Below are 18779 nucleotides of genomic sequence, written 5' to 3'. Positions count from 1 at the left end.
CCTGCGGGCACGGGCGACGTGAATGTTCAGGAGAGCGGGTGTCCTCCTGGAAAGCCAGAGACAGACGGGGCGGGGGGGGTTTGCCGGGGTGTCGGGCACGTCCCCTCCCTTGATCCGGACGCTGCTTCCCCTTACGTGTGCACTCTGTGAAGCTTCCACGGGCTCTTCACTTATGATTTCGTGGGTTCCTCCAGGTTTTGTTACACTTCGACAGCAAATAACATGGGTTTAAGGAAGAAAAAAAAAATGCATCGGAAGCACTTGGGACCAGTGGCTCACGGTATGAGCTGAATAAACGTGAGGTCGGTGTTGTCACTGGCTGGTCTCTCCCACACCACCCCTCCCCTCCCCTACCCTCCCAGCCGGGAAGAGACCCACGAGTCCTCGGCCCTCAGTAGACAGAGCTGGCGCCACCATCCAGGGGGCTCTGAGCTCGTTTGCGGGAGGTGGGAGAGACCCCCGGGACCACACGGCTCAGCTCCTTCATCTCGGAATTAGCCAGCTCCCCACAGAGGCCAGGCGGCCAGGGAGCGTAAGGGTCGGCCAGCAGCCAGAGCAGGTGTGGAGACAGCGAGGCCGGGGAGGTGACCAGCGCTGGGACCTTGCGAGCCTGTCCTGAAGACAAGCAGGAAGCCGGCGAGCGGCTGTGCGTGTGTGTTGTGCACGGGGAGGGTGGTTACGGGTCCAGTTTTGCAGTCTGGCTTTCGCACAGAGAGTGGGTGAAGAGGGAGGGAAAGAATCCCAGGAGGCCTTCCGTGGCGGCCCAGACCGGGCCAGGGCGGGACCCTGGAGGCAGATGCGGACGACGCGCGGGACATCGTGGGGTTAGAGCTGACAAGTCTTGGGGCTCATCGTGCAGCGTTGATGGGTGTGGTGACCAGGGCCCCGGGGCGGCCGTGCGGCCAGTGCGGGCCTCTCTTGTCGGGCCCCGCGGGAGGAGCAGGAACCGGGGTGGAGGGTAAGTTAGGTTTGGGGAGCAGAGCAAGAAGAGAGAAGACGCAGCGGGCAAAGCCTGTGGAGGTTCCGGGCCACGGGAGGGAAGGGAAGCTGCGTGCTCAGAGAGCCATTGGGAGAGCGGGGGCCGTGGCAGGAGGGTTTCTGGGTCTCAGTGGGAATCGGGAAGGGTGCGGAGTGGGCTGGGGCCAAGGATAAGAGATGTGGGGCCTGGTGGACTTCCCTAATCTCTGCATTTCCCAAACCGCGAACCGGGCACTGGTGGATGGGAAGACTGTCGGTGGAGAGGAGGGAGCCCAGTCCGGGGCGACGGTGCCTGGGCCAGGAGGCCGGACCGTGTGTCTGTGGAGCCTTCGCGTCATCTCCAACCCGCGGGAGGGGTTGAGCAGAAACAATGATAATGATAATAACAGGGAAAGCAGCTGCGGTGGACATTATCACCGTTCGAAAGACCTATCGCCTCTCTCCGCTCCGGGGGAACACGGCACTCCGCGTAACTCCGCCATCAAGCTGGGCAACCTGATCTGCTTTGGTGGCCTGACCGTAAGTGAGATGTGCCACTTCTAAGAAGAAACTTCGGGGGGCGCCGGTGAAGGGGGGCTCAGTCGGTGAAGCGTCTGACTCCCGATTTCGGCTCCGGTCGTGATCTCGCGGTTCGTGGGATCGAGCCCTACGTCGGGGTCCTCGCTGATTCTCCCTCTCTCTCTCTCTCTCTGGCCCTTCCCTGCTTACGTGCACTCTCGATAGATAGATAGATAGATAGATAGACATAAAATTATATAAAATCTTAAAAAAAAAAAAAAAAAGGGTGCCCGGCTGGCTCAGTTGGTAGAGAATGCAACCCTTGATCACAGGGTTATAAATTCGAGCTCCACGTTGGGCATAGAGATTACTTAAAAATAAAATAAATCTTTTAAAAAATTAAATTATGTATGCTTACAACTAAATAAAGTATATTGAAAACCAAAGGCACTACTCAAAGCTCATGGCTTCTTCATTACGTCCCCACGCCTGAGTGGTGTCACGTGAGGCCCAGCACGCCGACGGCGTCCCTGCGGTGGGGCAGTCTGCAAGGCCGTGCCCTCAGCGTCTGTGCCCAACTCTGCCTCGCGTGGGGGATGGAACTCAGAAGTGGTGGGGTTATTTATGCCCCAGAGATCGGAAGACGCTAAAGCGGGGCTAACCCCTCACCCCCACCACCTGCCAGTCGTTACACATTTAACCAACGGGTCACCGAGCCCTACTGTCTGGCCCCTGACCGGCACGTGAAGGGTGGGGCAGGAAAGCCGGAGGCCGAGGCCCAGGGCTGCCTGTCATAACAATGATAAGATGGCTAGGGCCTCTGCGCCCTGCTGCCTGGTGAGTGTTTTGTGTATTCTCCCACTTAACCCTCACCACACCCTGTGAGGCAAAGTGCTATGACTGTTGGCAGATGAGGAAACTGAGGCACGGAGGAGCTACCTGCCCAGTCGCTCGGCTAATAAATTGTCACGACCGGGATACAAAGCCTGACCCTTAATGATCACTGTCCATACTCTGTCCCCGGTGTCGGACACAGGGTCTGGTCTCTTTCCTGAAACCCCCAGGGAGGTGCAGACCCCAGACACCCCGGAAGCCTCGAGTGGGCTTCAGGGACCAGCAGGCCCATGGCCTCACCTCTCCTGTGGACAGACAGTCTTGGGGACCACATTTTATGCAGCTCCGAGTGCCAGGGAGACCCAGGCCAAGGGTGGGGGTCCTCTTTCCCAAAGCAGCTTGAGGATATTCTTGGGAGCCCTGGAGCGCTCGGGGTGAGGCTGGGCGGCCCGGGGCTCTGACAAGTGCCTGGATGGTGCAGCCTGAGGGCCTCTCAGCAGGTCAGTGGAGGGTGTGAATGGAGAGGCCCCTGGGTTGAGAAGGGGTTAGACTGTTCAACATCTGGGGTTTGCAAAAGAGAGAATTCTAGAAAAGGTCTCAGGCTGCCAGAGCAAGAGGAGGAGGCCTCCCTGGTCCCCAGGGCACGTGGGAAGATGCTGGAAGCAGGGAGGCTGTGGTGTGGGGTGTGGAGGGAGGGGTCGCTATGCTCTAGGGAAGCCACATGGCACTGGGCCGAGGCTGGCCTGGAAGAGGCTAAGGGGTGGGTTGAATGGTGGCCCTCCAAAAGATGTCTATGTCTTAGTCCCCAGAATCTGTGAATGTGACCTTATTTGGGAAAAGGATGTTTGATATAATTAAGTGAAAATCCTGGACATGAGGTCATCTTGGATCACTTAGGGAAGCCCCCATTCCAATGACAAGTGTCCTCATAAGAGACACACAGAGGAGAAATCCCTGTGACCACAGAGGGGGAGGTCAGAGGGACACAGCCACCAGGCAAGGTCCACCCGGAGCCACCAGAAGCCGGAAGCGCTGAGGATCCTTGCCTAGAGCCTCGGAGGGAGCGTGGGCCTGCCGACGCCTGGATCTCAGACATCTGGCCTCCAAACGGGGAGACAGTAAGTTTCTATTGTTTTAAGCCACCCGGTTTGTGATCATTTGTTACTGAAGCCAGAAGAAACCAACACAGTGGAGGCGAAAACCCGCGTTTTCCTCCACTGCACAGGGCGGCGCCTGGGCGGGGAAAGGAGGTTTGCAGACTGGCAGGGGGGCAGAGGGAGGGGGAGCCAGGGAGCGGGCTGCCTCGTAGCCTTGGGTGGGCTCAGGCGGTGGGGGTGGGGGGTGGGGTGGGCACAGGAAGGCCTGACGGATGGACAAGACCCGGGGCGGGAGGGGGGCGGAGGCCCGGAGCTCTCAGAGGGATGATGGGGATTCAGGAAAGGGCACTTTCAAGAGATAGCAGGGCCCGGGAAAGGATGCGGGAGGGACGGCTGAGAAGGCACATGGGGATACCCCAGAGCTGGGGATTGCTGGGAACAAGGCCGTTGGCCCCAGGAAGAGGCATGGCCAGAGGGGGCACGAAACTTGCCAAAGCGGGCAAAGGCGGACATTTGCATGGTAGGGTCTTTACGGAGGGCTCCCTATGCGCTTCATGAGGGACTGTGCCCATTTTACAGATGAGGAAGGTGAAGCTTCCTCGGCAAGTAAGCACTCAAAGTCAGTTACGTCACTTGTATGCATCAGACCCCGACTGGAAGCCGAGCGTCTGGCTGCAAAGCTGGCCTCCTACTGAGCGCCCTGCCTGCCCTGGGGAGGCCCCCCCGTGAGTCGGGTGCTGAGGCAGCACTGGAATGGGAGCCCACCCAGGGGTGCGGGACTCACTCTGCCTCCCCGCCCTGCCTGCCTGTCCCTTCTCACCCCGCCTGGGGGCCTCTGTCCCTCCCACTGTGCTCTGGTCAGTCCTGTCCCTTCCGAGGCCCAGGACCCTGCCGGGCCCAGCTCCACATCAAAAGTCCTTTCCTGCTTCCTGCCTGGCCAACAGAGTTTGCTCTCAAAGCCGCTCTTTGTCCTCCTTTTTTTCCCCAAACAATGTGTTTTTTTGTGTGTTTTTTTAAAGATTTTTAAAAATGTTTATTTATTTTTGAAAGAGACAGAGACAGAGTGCAAGCGGGGGAGGGGCAGAGAGAGAGGGAGACACAGAATCCGAAGTGGGCTCCGGGCTCCAGGCTCCAGGCTCCGAGCCGTCAGCGCAGAGCCCGACGCGGGGCTCGAACTCACAAACAGTGAGATCTTGACCCGAGCCGAAGTCTCAGGTCAAGCGACCGAGCCCCCTAGGCGTTCCCCCAAACAGTGTGTTTTTAATCAATTTTATAATAAAACCCAAACTGACTTCTTGAAAACAGCAGCAATGAGAAATCATAATCATAAAATCCCAGCCCTAGCGGCCCCTCTGGATTGTCCTCCCTCTCCGGACACCTACCTCCTCAAGCCCGCAGTTCCTGGTTATCAAGCCCCTTCCGCGAAGCCCCTGCCTCCGCTGCTGGGTTTCTCCAGCCTCTGGAGAGCCTGAGCCCCCTCCCAACGCTCTCCCTGCCTCCCACCCGACTCCCCTCCACGCTGGTCCCAGAGTTGCTCAAAAGTCATCAGGGACTCGGCGTCCACGAGGAGTAGAGCCTAAAATCCTTATCGTGGCATCCAAGGCTCTCATGTCCTGTCCTCACCTGCCCCAGCCTTGTGCCCCACCGGACACTTGACCCCCTGCCTTTACAGATACCGGTCCCTCTGCTCAGGAACAACCTTCCTCCATCTGCCTGTTAGGTTAATTCAACTCAGTCCTCAAGACTCAGCCCAGATAGCTCTCCCTGCTCGCTGCCCTTCCCCAGGCACAGAGCAGACCTCCTGCCACCATCATGACAATAGTGTGGAATTTGGTTCCTACATTCACTCGGTAAGCGCCAAGTCCCGTGCTAGGCACTGGGGCGCGGCGGAAAGCAGTACAGATCCGGCCCCTGCACCCTGGGAGTTCATCATCCCTGCTACTGTTGCCCAGGTAGACCACGGGTCCCTTAGAACAGGTGCCACCTGTGTCCACAGAGCCAGGCGTGGTGCCCCCACACAGTGTGGGCTCCTCAAACATTTGTTGACTGACTGACCGACCAGATGAGTGAATGAAGAAGTGTAACCCTTTCTCTCTTCACTGTCTCCCAGAGCCGGGAGCTGAATCACCTGCTCACAGCAGGTGTTCCGTTCAAGGACACGATCCATCGATCGATTGTTCCCCCGGGAGAGGAAGGAGTGTGTAGGGAAGGGACACTGAGGGAAGAGAAGGGGAGTGCTCCCGGTGCTCAAGGCTGGGGAACCCCGGGAGTCTCCACCCCTCTCCTGCCTACTCCCACCCTACTTCTGAACTCACGGGGAGATGGAGACCTTGAAGGGATTGCCCTGGTCCCTGGCCCACCCTGACAGCCAGTACTCCCCACCAGGGCCCTGCCCAGAAGCCTCAGAGCCACGGAGGGGCCCCACGCGGGCTGGGCAGGGCCTGACCCCTCCCATCTCCCCCTTCCCCAACGCTGTCATCTATCCTTCCCGTTTGTAAGTAGCATTTGACTGGTTTGGGTGGTTGTCGCTACAAAATTAGTGTGTGTTTGTTCTCCGGTGTAAAGAGAACACAAGCGTCTAAGAAAGCAACGTCAGTCTCCCTGCCCCCCCTCCCACCCCCTGACACCAGCCGGCCTCACTGAGAACACCCAGGTTAATCACTGGGCACATGCCTTTCCACTCGTCCCAACACTCGTGACACCGCAGGCAGGAGTATTCATGCCCCGAGAGAGTTCTTAGGAAGATGAAACAAAGTAACTGTGTTCCTGTAGCACTTGCTTTTTCTTTTTTACTTAAAAATATACACAGACATCGGGGCGCCTGGGTGGCTCAGTCGGTTAACCGTCCGACTTCGGCTCAGGTCACGATCTCACGGTTCGTGGGTTCGAGCCCCGCGTCGGGCTCTGTGCTGACAGCTCAGAGCCTGGAGCCTGCTTCCGATTCTGTGTCTCCCTCTCTCTCTCTGTTCCTCCCCTGCTCTCACTCTGTGTCTCTCTCTCAAAAATAAATAAAAGATTAAAAAAAAAACTCAAAAAAAAATATACACAGACATCATCCCAAGGTAAGTATACGGCATTAACTCATTCTAACTGCTGTGTAGTGCTTCCCGTGGATGTTTGATAATTTGTTTAAATGGCCCCCTACGGACACTTTGACCTTTTTTTTGTTGTTGCTCCCCCTATGACAAGGAATACTTCAATAAACCTCCCCCTACACATCCTTACGTTTTTGATTTTTAATTTTACTTTCTCGAGCAATCAGGGCAATTGACAAGTGTGCTAGGAGCTGGTGTCACCGGGTCACCGCACCCTGGCTAACTGTAGGTGTGGTGCATTGTCTAAACCTCTGCCAGCCTCCTGGGCAAAACCTGACCTCTCATTGTTTTGAAATTGTGTTTCCTGAATACAGCTGAGGTTGAATGACTTTTCATATGTCAATTGGCCTTTTTTATTTCCTCCACTATGAGTTTTTGAATCTAGTCCTTTGTCCTGGTTTCTTTCTTTCTTTTTTTTTTTAACAGAGAGAGCCAGGGAGAGGGCTGAAGGAGAGAGAGAGAGAGAGAGAGAGAGAGAGAGAGAGAATCTCAAGCACGCTCAGGGCGGAGCACGACATGGGGCTCGATCCCACACCCCTGGGATCATGACCTGAACCGAAACCAAGAGTCGGGTGCTCAACAGAGTCACCTAGGTGCCCCCATTTTTAACTTTTTATTACAGAAATTTGAAAACATACTCAAAAGTAGTAAGAAGAGTTCAGTGAACTCCCCGTGTCCCCATCTTCGAGCTCCAACAGTGATCAAGGCAAGGTTAATTTCTCCCCCCCAGTATAGAATTTTCCTTTGGATGTCGCTTTTTGCAGTGCAGAGATTTTTTTTTGCTTTTACGCAGTCGAATTTCTTAGTCTTTCCTTTTGTGACTTTTGGGCTTTGTATAATTCTTAGAAAGGTCTTTCCAGTCTAAGGCTATTAGCAAAACAAAAAAAGATTCTTCCACTACTTCTAAAACATGATTTGTTATTTTGTGAATGATGGCGTAGCATTTTTTCACACGGAGGACCGTAATTTATTGAACCAATCCGCACTGGCTGAGCATTAAGACTGTCTTCGATTTCCCCCTATTTTAAATCACGCTGTATTGGGCAGTCAGCCCTGACTTCCCCACCGCACCTGGATTATTTCAAAGCAAACCCCAGACATCAAGTCTTTTCATCCATAAACATATAAAAGTCAAAAAAAAATTTATATCGTAAAATCTGTTAATCCTCTGGTCTTTTTGTCTTGCACTTTTTATTTACGTTTGAATAGACAGCATATGCACACGGCTAGACATTCAAAAGGACAAAAGCAAGCATGGAAAAATCTGTTTTCTATCCTGTTCTCGGGCTGCCCCGTTCCCTTCCTGGAAAACCACCAGTCTTATCAACGTCTTGCGTATCTTCAGTCATTACTTACACGTGTAAAAGCGAATTGTGTGCTTTCTCCTGCTTAAAACACAATTGGCAATCCACGTAAACAATGGTCTGTGTATTTGGTTCTAAACACATTTTTATTTGTTATTCTCGTTCCTTAACAGCGTGCCTTGGAGATTGTTCTAGGTAAGCATCCTCCTTCTTTTTTATCGCTCCATACATCCCATTGCAGGGACACAAAGGAAGGGTTCAGCGACCCTGATCCTACCGCTGCTGGTGGTAGGTTCCTCCCAGCTACAGACGGTTCTGCACGTGAAAAGCCTGCATTCACCATCGCACTTGTGGGTGAGGATATCGGTAAGATAAATCTCTAGGAGTGGAAGTGCTGAGTCAAAGGGTACGTGTGTTTCTATGTTCGCTAAATATTGCCAAATTCCTTCCGTCAGGGGTTTATCAGTTTACGCACCAGCCAGCCGGGCAGGAGGGCGTCCGTGTCCCCCGCCCCAACCCCGCAAACCTCGTGTGTGACCAAACCTTGTTGTCTCTGCCCATCCGATGTCAACCAGAGTATCTTTGGAGATCAAGTTTTCGTTTATCCTTTTAGGAGAGTTGTTGAGCATCTTTTCACACGTTTAAGAGTTCCTTTGAGTTTCCCCTTTCCCTACTGTTTCTTCATATTCTTTGCCTATTCCGCAGCCCCCCGCCCCCCGCCCCCGATTTGCGTCATTGTGGGTTCATTTAAAAACGATTTGTGGGAGCCCTTTATATATTAGAGAAATCATCCCTCTGCCTTTGTTATGACCCGCAGCCCCTCACTCCCCAGTTTCAAGGTTTTCTGTTGACTTGTGGTAGTTCGTGCGAGGCAGAAATTTTAACTTTTTTACGAACTCAAATTTATCAATCTTTTGAGCCTTCAGGTTTTGGGTCATACTTAGGAAGGCCTTCCCCACTCCGGGATTTGTTGTTAGTGGTGGTGCTGTTTTTTAGTTCTCCCATGGGTTCATTCAGTAGTTATAAAACATGATTTGTTTTTCATGGTGGAGTAGTATTTCCTCGCACGGGAAGACCATAATTTATGTCACCAGTCACCTACAGCTGAACGTGTAGGCTATTTCCGATTTTCCTGAATTATAGAAGTCACGCTGCAGCGAAGGGCCTTGTCCATAAATATTCTATTTCATTAGGCTAAATTCCTGAAAGTGACCTTCATTCCTGTCCCCAAACTACCCTCCAGAAAGTTGGGCTGCACTCTCCTGCTGCAGAGGCATATGTTTATTCTTCTCCAAATGCCCTCGGGGCCTAAGGCGGAGCAAAGGGACCCAGGGCAGAAGATTCTCTCCTGCCCTGATTGAATCTTTCCTTGGCTTCTGGGGCCGGAGAGCAGATTATGAGAAATATGCTGGAGGAGGGGACGGGGGCAGGATGAGACCCGGGGAGAGAGAGAGAAGGAAAACCCAGACCAGCTGCTGGGCCTCACTCAGAGCCTGCCTACTCTTACTTTACGCACAGTTCTACATTCCACTAAACTTGTGAGCTGGCTGTTAACAGCACAGGAACAAATTAGGAAGGGGAAGCAAGACTGCTGCATAGGGGTACCCTGGTCCACTGTGCAGTTTCCAAGGAAGAGCAAGTGAAAGTATAATGAAATGGGGTCAAGCAGCAACGGGCCCGGACCATGCGGTGAAGTGCTTAACTGTCCCACAGCTCCCAGGACAGATAAGGAGAGCAGATGAGACGGGCTGATCTCTAAATGTGCTTCTAAACCTGAGACTCTGGCAGGCACCTTGAACATCTTGTATACGCAGAATGCTGCCCTCCTCCCCAGAGACGTCCTCGTCCTAATCCCCAGAAACCGTGACCACTGTCATGCTACGTGCCAAAGGGCCCCTGAAGTTGCAGATGGAATTAAAACTGCTAATCAGCTGAACTTAAAATGGGGCGATTATTTGGGATTCTCTCGGTGGACAATGTAACTACCGGGATCTCAGAAGTAGAAGCAGGAGGCAGAAGAAGAGTCAGTGTTGGACGGATCCAAGGGCAGGAAGGCCGGCCATCGCCGGCTTTGAAAATGGTGGCCGAAACGAAACAAGGAATGTGGGCGGCCTCTGGAAGCCTGAAGAGGCAATAAATGGATACTCTGTAGACCCTCCAGAAGGAGGCCCTGTGGACACCGCTGAGTTTAGTCTAGAGAGAACCGTAAGGTACTAAATGTGCATTGTTTTCAGTTTGTGTTAATTTGTTGCAGCAGCCAGAGGAAAGGAATAGCCAGTCTCACCAGGGACTGTCCAGTGAAAAGATGCCCAGAGAAGAAGGCCCAGCCGTGGCTGCACAGCTTCTGGAAGCCGAATCTGAACGAGAAGTGCATATGTGCATACTCCTGGCTCTGGTATTTTTATTTTTATTTTTTAATTGCTATTTTATTTATGTATTTATGTATTTATTTATTTGCTGAACCCTGCTTCTTCTCTGCCTTCTGATGATGAGCCCCAGGCATCACCAAAGTTAAATTATGTCCTGGCAAGGGGCGCCTGGGTGGCTTAGTCCTTACGAGTCCGACTCGATTTCAGCTCAGGTCACGATCGCAAGGCTCCTGAGATCCAGCCTGATGTCAGGCTCCACGCTGACAGCGCGAACGAAGCCTGCCTGGGATTCTGTCTCTCTCACTCTCTCTCGCCCCTGCCCTGCTTGTGCTCTCTCTCTCTCTCTCTCTCTCTCTCAAAATAAATAAAAACATTAGGACATATATGTTGACTCTTAAAATATATATATGCTGGCGAGATTCAGCGATCTGTTTTCTTTCTGGGTGACAGGGCCTCTCTCTCCCCACCCACAACTCCAAAGGCGAGGAGGCTCTGTGTCCCTCCTTCGGTGGCAACTTCAGTCCAGATGTGGAGGGGCGGGGCGCTGAGGCTGCGGGGCCCCAGGGGGACTCGGTGGGGGTGGGTGGGGGAGGGGAGGGTGCGGGGGACCAGGAACCCAAGGGCGATTGGAGGCTGCGGGCGGCGGGGGCGGGCGCGGGAGGAGTCCGGGCGGAGCCGGGGGCGGGCGCGTGGCCTGGAAGGGGTTAACCGGGAGGAGTAGTGGTCGGGTCAGGTTACTTCCCTTTTAAACAGACGGGGAGAGGAGGAGTCAGGTCCTGGTGGGGCGGTTTTCGGTGGCGGCCTGGCTCCTGGACGTCGTCGGGGAGGAGGCTCCCAGCCGGCCTGGGTCGAGCGCCCGTGCGGGTCCCTCGGGCAAGTGCAGCGCGGTGGAGGGCTGCGGGCGCGGAGGGGGTGCGGGGCGGGGGCGGGGCTGCGGGCGCGCAGGGGGTGCGGGGCGGCGGCGGGGCCGTGGGGAGGGTGGGGGGCCGCGAGCCGGCGGGGCAGGTGCGGGATGCTGCGGGGGCGGGGCTGCGGGCGCGGAGGGGCTGCGCGGCGGCAGCAGGAGTCAGGCAGGGACCGCGACGCCGGCAGAGGACCCCACGTCTGCTGCCGACGCCCCCTTCTCCGTCCGGCACACTGAGGCCCAGGGAGAGCGAAAACTTTTCTTCCTTTCTTGTCTTTTTTCTTTTCTTTCTTTTTTTCTTTTCTGTTTTCTTCTGCTTTTCTCTTCTCTTCTTTTCTCCCGCCCCTCCTCCTCCTCCTCCTCTTCTTTTTACAAAAGATTATTCCTAAATGTGCAGCAGCTTCCAGGACGACCCTTCGCTCTAGATGTAGGTGGCAGCAGATGCTGTGGCAGGGGACCCAGATGTTTCAGCAGGAATGCAATGAAGGATCGCCAGGGCCCCAGGCACAGGAAGGGCTTACTTGGGCCAGATTTCTTCATTCCACCTGTGGCCAGGGGGCCCTTCCCCGCGGCTTCGTGTTCAGCTCCTGATGTGTGTGTCCTGCCCGTCTCTCTCCACTTCTGCTGGAGTGCCTTCTCTCGGCCGCCTCCTTGGCCAGCTTCTCGGGCTGCTTCAGGGACTCCTTGCTGCACCTCGGTGGCCCGGCTGGGTGCCTGCTGTCCCGTCCCCGGGGCCCCGCCCCCAGAAGTGCGAGGAATGCCTTTGGCAGAGATCCTGCTGTGATCTTAGGGCCCGCTCACCCGCTTCCCTGTGAAGCCTTGGAGTTAAGGCTAGACCACCTGCAGAAGAAAGTTAAGCTGCTTCCATTTCGCAGGTGGGGAACAGGCCCAGCTGAGTGCGGCAGCCCAGCCCCCTCCTTGGATTCCCACCTCCCCCACCCCAGTCTCTTACCACTCCCACATCTCTAAGTCAGGTCCTCCAGCCCCTCTGCTTGAAGTTTGTTTGCTTGCTTTTGAAACTTTGTTTTTTTTTTTTAACAGTTATTCATTTTTGAGAGACAGAGCACGAGCAGGGGAAGGGCAGAGAGAGAGGGAGAGACAGAATCCAAAGCAGGCTCCAGGCTCTGAGCTGTCAGCTGTCAGCACAGAGCCGGACCAGGGCTTGAACCCACGAACCGTGAGATCATGACCCGAGTGAAGTCGGACACTCAACCATCTGAGCCACCCAGGCGCCCCTGAAGTTTTACTGCTCAGCAGTCTGGAGAGACGGCAGGGGTCCCCACATTGGAAGGGGTGGTGGTGGGGAGAGTGGGGGTTGGAACTGGGCGTGGTTCCAGGGCTTGTGGCTCTAGTGGAAGGTCCAGGCCCCCTTGCTGGGGGCTCCTGGACGGTCTGAGGGATGGCAGGGGTGGTGGGCGAGCTGTTCACACTGAAGTCCCCTGGTGCCTTCCTCCGCGTCAGCCGTCAGCCATCACCACCTGCCTGGTCCCAACCCTAGGTGTCTGTCATCAACAACCCTACAGTGGCTTCAGCTGCACCCATGGAGGTTGGGCCAGGGGCCTCCGCAGGCAGCCCCCGAGCACTAACCTATTGCCAAGAAGTTCCACTTTCTAGAACCACCCTTCCCCCCCCCCCCCCCCCCCCCCCCCCCCCCCCATCCCCCCTTTCTAGAACCCCCCCTCCCCCCCCCCCGCCCCCCTCCCCCCAGCTTCCTGTCCTGGAGGCCTGGGGCTCCTAGCCCTTTCGCAGAGCCCTCAGGCTGGCTTCCATCAGATTTTCAATCTCTCAGCCACTGCAGCTCCTTGCCCCTTACTGTGCCTAGAAAATCCAGACGGGACACCATTCCCCTAACTGACGATCGGACCTTTCATCCTGCCGAGATCTGCCTTCTGTAACTTGCTGTCTATCATGTGTTGTTATGCTAAAAGGTGTTTGTCTCCTCCCTCCCGGGGTCCCTAACATTTCCTGGGCACTGCACCGGAGCCAATAGGGGCCCGGGTAGGAGGTTGGGAGGATGCTTACGTAGTTGAGCCTGTAAAAGCTGCCACTAAGTAGCCGTGTGACCTTGGGCGAGTCACTTAATCTCTCTCGGCGCTTTGGCTTCCTCAGCAGCCCACTGGTGGTGATTATCCTGGTGGGGCACACAGTAGGTGCTCAGTTACACAGATAGCAGTTGCCAGGCAAGAGCCACAGGCCAGAGTGCCCCCCCACCCCGCACACCCCCACAAGGCCTCTCTGCTCCTTCCCTCCTGAGTGCCCTACATGGGGCTAGAAATCTGTAGCGGGAGCTGACTTCCCATTAGGGCCCTTCTGAGGTTCTCACAGGATGAACAACGTCTGATGCTCCCAGAGGAAGCACCCTGGGGGGCTGGCCCACACCCAGCCTCATGCAGCTGTGGATTGAGGCCTCGGAAGTCTGGGAGTAGGCCAGGGCCTTGAGGGGCCAGAGCGTGCCCTGTGCTGGGGCCCTAGCTGCGTCCCTGCCTCCCACTCACTGTTCCTTCAGGACAGACAGATGGACTTCAGATTGTCCCTAGAACCCAGCCTGCCCAGCCCTGCAGGTGATGGGGAAACTGAGCGAGCACTGAGAAGCGGCTTACCGAGGGGTCTGTGAGGGAGCCTAGATCGCACCCGGCTGCTGGTCCTGGGGTCTCCCCACCACGCCCCCTCCCAGGCTCCTGGTGTTTCCATGTTTGAATAGGAGGCAGCTTGTACCCCCACATCTGAGACAAAGGTGACTTTTACTTGTTTAGCTGAGGTCTCCTGCACGTGTGGCTCTGGCTTAAATATTCTCCAAGTTGTCAACCTTAATTTTATTTTATTTTTAATTTAGAAGAACCTTTGTTCTCTAGACCAAAATATAGATAGCCATAGGAGGGCTGCTTTGGTTGAGATGGGGCTGGAGGTCCTCAGCTTCTCCCCCATCAAGAGATTAATGGTAAAAGGGGGCACCTGGGTGGCTCTGTCGGTTAAGTGTCCCGCTCTTGATTTCAGCTCAGGTCATGATCTCACAGTTTGTGGGTTCGAGCCCCGCATCAGGCGGTGACCATGTGGAGCCTGCTTGAGATCCTCTCTCTCCCTCTTTCTCTGCCCCTTGCCTGCTCAATCTCTCTCTCTCTCTCTCTCCCAAAAAAGCAAACTCAAAAAATAAATAAACAAATAAAAAAAGAGATTAACAGTAGAAGGAACACACATTTTGCTCCCCTGCAGAAAGGTCCCACTCCAAAGACAGCCCGCAGGGAACACCACCCCTAGGATCACACAGGGTGGAACAAGGATTTCCAGAGTGAGTGCACTTATGCAAGATGATTTTAGGGGCCACCTGGATGAATAGGTTTTAAGTCAATAATCTTCAATTAAAATGTGTATCGGAAAAACGATAACACATCTAACCATGAGTTCATGGTCATTATTGCCCAGAAGTAGAGTTAAGTAGTGGATGGAGTTAAGGAAAGATATTAAGTGAATAATACACAAGAGGATCAAAATTTGGCAAAACTCACAAAGGTGGTCTGTACGTATGACCCAGGAGCCCAAGAAGAAGGTGAGGTGTGGGGGGTGGGGGGCAATCTGCCCTGAGGATCGAGTGTCCGAATTACACTGAGTTCCATCTTTAACCACGGTCTCGTTTTCTTAGTGATGTATCCATTCCACAAACATGCATCACCTGCTGGCTGTGCTAGGTGCCTGCCTGGTGTGGGGGATACTATCCCTGTGGTGCTCAGAGTCTTTAGGGGGCCGGGAAGGCTGTGCTGGGACAGCAGCGCTGAAGTGAGCCTCCGGGATGATGGGTGAGGGAAAGACAGGAGCCTCCCAGCCCCAAGGAACAGCTTGTTGCTGGTGGGGAGGGGGTTGCAGTAAGTATGTGGCTAGAAGAGGGAGAATGTGGTGGGCTTGAGGAACAGGAAGAGGCCAGTGGGCAGAGCCCAGGGGGGTGACAGGGCAAGAAAGCCTGAAATGAGACCGGAGAATCTTTGGGGGCTGGATCACGCCAGACCTAAAAGCCATGGCAGGGATTGTGTGCGTTATCATTGATTTAGCCAATATTTACTGGGCTCCTGCCCTGTGCTCGTGATGGAGGGATTTACAAAATTAGAGTCTTCCTTCAGGGGGCTTAGGTCTAGGGACAGGTCTTTGGACACAAAGATGGCCTATTCGTAAGTGCTGTGTTAGAAGTGTGACCCAGAGGCCAGTGAAGCACCGAGGGGAGAGGAGCCGTCAGGCACGAGAAGGCAGTGACATGTGAGCTGGGCTTTGAAGGATGAGTAGGAGTTGGACAGGAGGGAGGGGAAAGGCACTCCTAGGAGCAGAAGCAGGATGAGTAAAGCCGCCGAGGTATGGAAAGGTGTGGGAAATGCCTGCGGCTGGAGCCACACTAGGCATTGGAAAGAGGAGAGGCCAGAGGGTGCAGTTCACAGAAGGTCTGAGGTTTCATTCCGCAGACAAGAAGGAGCCGGAGACCCGGTTCGAGCGGGAAAGGAAGATCCTTCTGCTGAGGCGTGTGGCGAGGCTGGGTGAGGTTGGGCACTTGCCACCACGACCCAGTGGGGTGTGAAGACGGCCGGGCTTGGGCCACGGCAGGGGGGGGCTTCTCAGTGGAATGGCAGGTGGGAGCCACGGATCATGCCCTCTCTGAGCCCCCGGAGCGGAGACCCCTTATCACAGGGCAGGAGGCTGCCTGCTGCACCAGCTTTGAGAATTGGAGGCTCTTTCCAAAAGGGTAAAGATTCTAGCCAGCTGGGCCTGCGGTCCGTGTCCAAAGCAAACAGGAAGAGACCACACTGGGCCGGGCGGGAGGAGGAGGGATTTTGTTTGGAGGAGGGACTCGGCCAAGTGGGCTGTCGGGACTTTCTGCTACAAAGGTGGGAGGGGGCTGCAGGCCCAGTCGGAGACAGAGTGAAACTCAGTTCAGGGGGACACGTGGCCCTGGATGCCAGCCTCCGGGGTTACGATAAAGATGGCCTCCCTAGGCGAATCCTAGTCCTGATGGTAGGAGATCGGGAGCACGTGACACGTCACCCTTGGGAGCCGCAGTTCCCTGTCACCATGCCCCAGCTGGAGCTTTCTCTTGGGCTCTTGGCTTCCCATTAGCGCAGCCTGGGCCTGAGGGGGTGGCTCCCGGCCGTGGCGGTGGGAGGTCCACACCGCCCGGGCCCGAGCCCTGTCGGCATGTCTCTGTGGAAGGAGGGAGATGCCAAGGGCTCAGAACACCCTCAGTCTGGGAGGTGGGCACCCAGGGTTCCCCCGCAGACCCTGCACTCAGACCTCGCGTCCCCTGGCCAGATGACGGTGGCAGTCATTCCTTCTGGCAGTTACACGTGAGTGAACTGATCTCCGCGTCCCTTCACTTATGAAGCCCTCGCCCAGGCTCAGGGGATGAAAGACCCGAGCCAGGGCGGGGAGTGCCAGCCACGTGAGGTTCCTCGGGAATTTACAAGCTGATGGAGCCCTGGGATGCATTTGGCCCCAGTCTGCCATGGTTGGAGGAAGGTGCAGAGAAGGGGGCAGGCAGTGCTCCCCAGGCAAGGGTGGGGGCAGCGACAGGGCTGGAAACGGGCTAGAAAGCCTTCAGTAAGGAGGGACTCCTGAAACGACTCACGCGTTCACCTGTTCGTGCGTGTGTGCAGTCACTCAACAAACGTGTGTGCAGCACCTAGTGTGAGCCAGGCACTGTGGCAGGGCTGATGGGGACCGCAGCTGCCGGGAGAGACAGGCAGGACTCGGGTCTTCACCATTCGATCAAATGGAAAAAACTGCACTGAGTTATGGAGCTTTGAAGAAGAGGTTCGTGGGACTAATGGGGACTAATGGGAACGAATGGAACTCATGGAACTAGGGGGACCTGACCTGGTCAGGGAGGTTGAGGTGGCTTCTCTGAGGAAGACTTGAAGGATGACTAGGACATAGGTGGGGAAAGAGGGAGGAAAAGGTGATTCAGGCAGCAGGAACAGCATGTGCAAAGGGCCTGTGGTGGAGAGGCTGGATGAAGCCCAGAGTGGCTGGACCACCGTGACAGAAGGGAAGAGTCAGAGACAGAGACAGAAGAGTCTGGGAAATGGGCAGCTGAACTTGTGGGTCCCTTTTAGAAAATTTAGTCTGGATTTTATGAACAGAAGGAAGGGTTTTTTTGGTTTTTGTTTTTAGGATTTTATTTTTGGGGCACCTGGGTGGTTCAGTCGGTTAAGCATCCACTCTTGATTTCGGCTCAGATCATGATCTCACGGTGGTGGGATCGAGCCTCCTATCTGCGTTGAGTGCAGGGCCTGCTTGGGATTCTCTCTCTCTTCCTCTCCCTCTGCCCCTCCCCCCGCATCCTCTCTCTTTCTCTCTCTCAAATTAATAAACAAACATTAAGAAAGAAAGAATGATGGGAATGCAAGCTGGTGCAGCCACTCTGGAAAACAGTATGGAGGTTCCTCCAAAAACTAAAAATAGAACTACCTTATGACCCAGCAATTGCACTACTAGGCATTTATCCACGGGATACAGGTGTGCTGTTTCAAAGGGACACATGCACCCCCATGTTTTTAGCAGCACTATCGACAATAGCCAAAGTATGGAAAGAGCCCAAATGTCCATCGATGGCTGAATGGATAAAGAAGATGTGGCATATACATACAATGGAGTATTACTCGGCAATCAAAAAGAAGGAAATCTTGCCATTTGCAACCACGTGGATGGAACTGGAGGGTATTATGCTAAGTGAAATTAGTCAAAGACAAAAATCATACGACTTCACTCATAGGATGACTTGAGACAAAACAGATGAACCTAAGGGAAGGGAAACAAAAATCATATAAAAACAGGGAGGGGGACAAAACAGAAGAGACTCATAAATACGGAGAACAAACTGAGGGTTGCTGGAGGGGTTGTGGGAGGGGGGATGGGCTAAATGAATGAGGGGCACTAAGGAATCTACTCCTGAAATCATTGTTGCACTATAGGCTCACTAATTTGGATGTAAATTTTAAAAAATAAAAAATGAAATTAAAAAAAAAAACAAGAAAGAAGGAATGAAAGCTGACTAAATTTTAAAAAAGGATTTTATGTTTCAGTAATCTCTACACCCAACATGGGGCTTGAACTCCCAGCCCCAGGCTCGAGTCGCACATTCCGCTGACTGAGCCAGCCAGGAGACCCAGGAAGGTTGTAAGCCGCGGTGAAAAATGAGCCAATTCTTGGGCCAAACAGGTTGGAGGGGCCCGAGCGGAAGTGGTGACTCCATGAGAGTATAGTGGTGTCTACTTAAACAGGGAGAGTGACTTTGACCAAGGACATGGTCAGATCAGAGGATGAGGGTAGAATTGGATGTGGAGGTGAGGGTCAGGAGGGGTCAAGGTCTGAGGCACTGAGCTGCTGGATGGCAAGAGTGATCACGAACATTATTTTATTAAGTATGATGAGTGACATCTTCGTTCCACTGAGGATGGGAATAGAGGCCTGGCCGAGCTCTGAGTGGGGAAGAAGGGCGCGATGTTTCGGGTCTATTATGTGGAGTTTAACGTGTTTTCTCAGTAAATCTGTGCAACAAACCCGAGAGGTGAATGCTATCATCTATTTATGAAGAGAGAGATCTCAGAAAGGGAAAGTTACCTGCCCAAGGTCCCAGCGGGGAAGAGGTTAAGTCTCCACCAGCCTCTTCTCTCTCTCTCTCTCTTTTTTAAAAAGTTTATTTATTTATTTATTTTGACAAGGGTGGG

This window comes from Panthera uncia (genome assembly GCF_023721935.1).
Source record: "Panthera uncia isolate 11264 chromosome B3 unlocalized genomic scaffold, Puncia_PCG_1.0 HiC_scaffold_2, whole genome shotgun sequence".
NCBI lineage: Eukaryota > Metazoa > Chordata > Mammalia > Carnivora > Felidae > Panthera > Panthera uncia.
The sequence above is the reverse complement of the archived record's forward strand: the minus strand, read 5'-3'. Positions refer to the sequence as shown.